This window comes from Mus musculus, chromosome 2 (genome assembly GCF_000001635.26).
Source record: "Mus musculus strain C57BL/6J chromosome 2, GRCm38.p6 C57BL/6J".
NCBI classification, from domain to species: Eukaryota; Metazoa; Chordata; class Mammalia; order Rodentia; family Muridae; genus Mus; species Mus musculus.
Window position 1 is genome coordinate 108,945,334 of NC_000068.7, and position 5,984 is coordinate 108,951,317.

The 5,984-nt window shown below is 40.9% G+C and overlaps 1 pseudogene; it reads left to right on the top strand.

The window, feature by feature from the left end:
• Hadhb-ps (hydroxyacyl-CoA dehydrogenase trifunctional multienzyme complex subunit beta, pseudogene) lies at window positions 3,437-5,395 on the top strand (annotated as a pseudogene).

Sequence of the window (5,984 nt, forward strand, 5' to 3'; positions counted from 1 at the left end):
CAGGCTACTATACCCGGCCAAACTCTCAATTACCATAGATAGAGAAACCAAAGTATTCCACGACAAAACCAAATTCACACAATATCTTTCCACGAATCCAGCCCTTCAAAGGATAATAACAGAAAAGAAGCAATACAAGGATGGAAATCACGCCCTAGAACAAGCAAGAAAGTAATCCCTCAACAAACCAAAAAGAAGACAGCCACAAGAACAGAACGCCAACCCTAACAACAAAAATAAAAAGAAGCAACAATTACTTTTCCTTAATATCTCTTAATATCAAGGGACTCAATTCCCCAATAAAAAGACATAGACTAACAGACTGGCTACACAAACAGGACCCAACATTCTGCTGCTTACAGGAAACCCATCTCAGGGAAAAAGACAGACACTACCTCAGAGTGAAAGGCTGGAAAACAATTTTCCAAGCAAATGGTCTGAAGAAACAGGCTGGAGTAGCCATTCTAATATCGGATAAAATCGACTTCCAACCCAAAGTTATCAAAAAAGACAAGGAGGGACACTTCATACTCATCAAAGGTAAAATCCTCCAAGAGGAACTCTCAATTCTGAATATCTATGCTCCAAATGCAAGGGCAGCCACATTCATTAAAGACACTTTAGTAAAGCTCAAAGCACACATTGCACCTCACACAATAATAGTGGGAGACTTCAACACACCACTTTCATCAATGGACAGATCGTGGAAACAGAAACTAAACAGGGACACAGTGAAACTAACAGAAGTTATGAAACAAATGGACCTGATATCTACAGAACATTTTATCCTAAAACAAAAGGATATAACTTCTTCTCAGCACCTCACGGGACCTTCTCCAAAATTGACCATATAATTGGTCACAAAACAGGCCTCAACAGATACAAAAATATTGAAATTGTCCCATGTATCCTATCAGACCACCATGGCCTAAGACTGATCTTCAATAACAACATAAATAATGGAAAGCCAACATTCACGTGGAAACTGAACAACACTCTTCTCAATGATACCTTGGTCAAGGAAGGAATAAAGAAAGAAATTAAAGACTTTTTAGAGTTTAATGAAAATGAAGCCACAACGTACCCAAACCTATGGGACACAATGAAAGCATTTCTAAGAGGGAAACTCATAGCTCTGAGTGCCTCCAAGAAGAAACAGGAGAGAGCACATACTAGCAGCTTGACAACACATCTAAAAGCTCTAGGAAAAAAAGGAAGCAAATTCACCCAAGAGGAGTAGATGGCAGGAAATAATCAAACTCAGGGGTGAAATCAACCAAGAGGAAACAAGAAGAACTATTCAAAGAATTAACCAAACGAGGAGTTGGTTCTTTGAGAAAATCAACAAGGTAGATAAACCCTTAGCTAGACTCACTAGAGGGCACAGGGACAAAATTCTAATTAACAAAATCAGAAATGAAAAGGGAGACATAACAACAGTTCCTGAAGAAATCCAAAACACCATCAGATCCTTCTACAAAAGGCTATACTCAACAAAACTGGAAAACCTGGACGAAATGGACAAATTTCTGGACAGGTACCAGGTACCAAAGTTGAATCAGGATCAAGTTGACCATCTAAACAGTCCCATATCCCCTAAAGAAATAGAAGCAGTTATTAATAGTCTCCCAGCCAAAAAAAGACCAGGACCAGACGGGTTTAGTGCAGAGTTCTATCAGACCTTCAAAGAAGATCTAATTCCAGTTCTGCACAAACTATTTCACAAAATAGAAGTAGAAGGTACTCTACCCAACTCATTTTATGAAGCCACTATTACTCTGATACCTAAACCACAGAAAGATCCAACAAAGATAGAGAACTTCAGACCAATTTCTCTTATGAATATCGATGCAAAAATCCTCAATAAAATTCTCGCTAACCGAATCCAAGAACACATTAAAGCAATCATCCATCCTGACCAAGTAGGTTTTATTCCAGGGATGCAGGGATGGTTTAATATACGAAAATCCATCAATGTAATCCATTATATAAACAAACTCAAAGACAAAGACCACATGATCATCTCGTTAGATGCAGAAAAAGCATTTGACAAGATACAACACCCATTCATGATAAAAGTCTTGGAAAGATCAGGAATTCAAGGCCCATACCTAAACATGATAAAAGCAATCTACAGCAAACCAGAAGCCAACATCAAAGTAAATGGAGAGAAGCTGGAAGCAATCCCACTAAAATCAGGGACTAGACAAGGCTGCCCACTTTCTCCCTACCTTTTCAACATAGTACTTGAAGTATTAGCCAGAGCAATTCGACAACAAAAGGAGATCAAGGGGATACAAATTGGAAAAGAGGAAGTCAAAATATCACTTTTTGCAGATGATATGATAGTATATATAAGTGACCCTAAAAATTCCACCAGAGAACTCCTAAACCTGATAAACAGCTTCAGTGAAGTAGCTGGATATAAAATTAACTAAAACAAGTCAATGGCCTTTCTGTACACAAAGAATAAACAGGCTGAGAAAGAAATTAGGGAAATAACACCTTTCTCAATAGTCACAAAATAGTATAAAATATCTCGGCGTGACTCTAACTAAGGAAGTGAAAGATCTATATGATAAAAACTTCAAGTCTCTGAAGAAAGAAATTAAAGAAGACCTCAGAAGATGGAAAGATCTCCCATGCTCATGGATTGGCAGGATCAACATTGTAAAAATGGCTATCTTGCCAAAAGCAATCTACAGATTCAATGCAATCCCCATCGAAATTCCAACTCAATTCTCCAATGAATTAGAAAGGGCAATCGGCAGATTCATCTGGAATAACAAAAAACCGAGGATAGCAAAAACTCTTCTCAAGGATAAAAGAACCTCTGGTGGAATCACCATGCCGGACCTAAAACTGTACTACAGAGCAATTGTGATCAAAACTGCACGGTACTGGTATAGTGACAGACAAGTAGACCAATGGAACAGAATTGAAGACCCAGAGATGAATCCACACACCTATAGTCACTTGATCTTTGACAAGGGAGCTAAAACCATCCAGTGGAAGAAAGACAGCATTTTCAACAATTGGTGCTGGCACAACTGGTTGTTATCATGTAGAAGAATGCTAATCGATCCATACTTATCTCCTTGTACTAAGGTCAAATCTAAGTGGATCAAGGAACTTCCCATAAAACCAGAGACACTGAAACTTATAGAGGAGAAAGTGGGGAAAAGCCTTGAAGATATGGGCACAGGGGAAAAATTCCTGAACAGAACAGCAATGGCTTGTGCTGTAAGATCGAGAATCGACAAATGGGACCTAATGAAACTCCAAAGTTTCTGCAAGGCAAAAGACACCGTCAATAAGACAAAAAGACCACCAACAGATTGGGAAAGGATCTTTACCTATCCTAAATCAGATAGGGGACTAATATCCAACATATATAAAGAACTCAAGAAGGTGGACTTCAGAAAATCGAATAACGGGCAGCGGCAGTTTTCGCGGACTCTTAGATTTCAGAATGACTACCATCTTGACTTCCACTTTTAGAAACTTGTCAACTACATCAAAATGGGCTCTCAGATCTTCTATAAGACCTCTGAGCTGTTCTTCCCAACTGCACTCTGCCCCAGCTGTCCAGACCAAGTCAAAGAAGACTTTAGCAAAACCCAATATGAAGAATATTGTGGTGGTGGAAGGGGTCCGCATTCCATTTCTGCTATCAGGCACTTCGTATAAAGACCTAATGCCACATGACTTGGCTAGAGCTGCACTTTCGGGTTTGTTGCATCGGACCAATATTCCAAAGGATGTTGTTGATTATATCATCTTTGGTACAGTTATTCAGGAAGTGAAAACAAGCAATGTGGCTAGAGAGGCTGCCCTGGGAGCTGGCTTCTCTGATAAGACTCCGGCTCACACTGTCACCATGGCTTGTATCTCTTCAAACCAAGCCATGACCACAGCTGTTGGTCTGATAGCTTCTGGCCAGTGTGATGTCGTCGTGGCTGGTGGTGTTGAGTTAATGTCTGATGTCCCTATTCGTCATTCAAGAAATATGAGGAAAATGATGCTTGATCTCAATAAAGCCAAGACTCTGGGCCAGCGCCTGTCCTTACTCAGTAAATTCAGATTGAATTTTCTGTCCCCTGAGCTCCCTGCAGTGGCTGAGTTCTCCACTAATGAGACCATGGGCCACTCTGCAGACCGACTGGCTGCTGCCTTTGCTGTTTCTCGAATGGAACAGGATGAATATGCACTGCATTCTCATAGTCTGGCCAAGAAGGCACAGGATGAAGGACACCTTTCTGATATTGTACCCTTCAAAGTACCAGGAAAGGACACAGTTACCAAAGATAATGGGATCCGTCCTTCCTCACTGGAGCAAATGGCCAAACTAAAACCTGCGTTCATCAAACCCTATGGCACAGTGACAGCTGCAAATTCTTCTTTCCTGACTGATGGCGCTTCTGCGATGCTAATCATGTCAGAGGACAGAGCTCTGGCCATGGGTTATAAACCAAAGGCATATTTGAGGGATTTTATATATGTGTCCCAGGATCCGAAAGATCAGCTTTTACTCGGACCAACATATGCTACTCCAAAAGTTTTAGAAAAGGCAGGGTTAACCATGAATGATATCGATGCTTTTGAATTTCATGAAGCCTTCTCAGGCCAGATTTTAGCTAACTTTAAAGCCATGGATTCTGATTGGTTTGCACAAAACTACATGGGTAGGAAAACCAAGGTTGGATCACCTCCTCTGGAGAAGTTTAATATCTGGGGCGGATCACTGTCTCTGGGGCACCCTTTTGGAGCCACTGGCTGTCGGCTGGTCATGGCAGCTGCCAACAGACTGAGGAAGGATGGAGGCCAGTATGCTTTAGTGGCTGCCTGTGCAGCTGGAGGACAGGGTCATGCTATGATTGTGGAAGCTTACCCCAAATGACTGCTCTAGAAGGAGGCGACCGACTGATCTCTTCAGCACTTGCACTGGGCAATGCCATTTCAATGCACTACCAAGTGATACCTGCAGTTCCTAGCTCTTCTTAGGAAACAACATTTGTGGCCTTCTCTTAAATACTTTGCAATCCAGCCTTGCCAGTGTTCGAGGTTTTCGATAATCACAGCTTCTGCTCTCTAAGTTCCAGACTATTACAGATGTTTGCGCAGTTCCTGTTATTTCTTTTCACAGAGACTAATGGCTGCTAGCCACTTGGAGAGAGAGAGGCTAGCTCAGGTTTAGAATCATCTTTGTAACATTTGCAGATACTCCTTATTCCTGTCTGTGTCATAGAGATAATTATTTTTTTCTAAAATACAAACCGATGTGCCTAAGTTAACTTACTATAGAAAAAAAAATAATCTAAACATCTCTTAAACCTGAAATGCTTAGAGACATAGATACCATGTTGGTTGACCTTAATAAAGTAGACATGTATTAAAAAAAAAAAAAAAGAAAATCGAATAACCCCATTAAAAAATGGGGCTCAGAACTGAACAAAGAATTCTCACCTGAGGAATACCGAATGGCAGAGAAGCACCTGAAAAAAATGTTCAACATCCTTAATCATCAGGGAAATGCAAATCAAAACAACCCTGAGATTCCACCTCACACCAGTCAGAATGGCTAAGATCAAAAATTCAGGTGACAGCAGATGCTGGCAAGGATGTGGAGAGAGAGGAACACTCCTCCATTGTTGGTGGGATTGCAGGCTTGTACAACCACTCTGGAAATCAGTCTGGCAGTTCCTCAGAAAATTGGACATAGTACTACCGGAGGATCCAGCAATACCTCTCCTGGGCATATATCCAGAAGATGCCCCAGCTGGTAAGAAGGACACATGCTCCACTATGTTCATAGCAGCCTTATTTATAATACCCAGAAGCTGGAAAGAACCTAGATGCCCCTCAACAGAGGAATGGATACAGAAAATGTGGTACATCTACACAATGGAGTACTACTCAGCTATTAAAAAGAATGAATTTATGAAATTCCTAGCCAAATGGATGGACCTGGAGGGCATCATCCT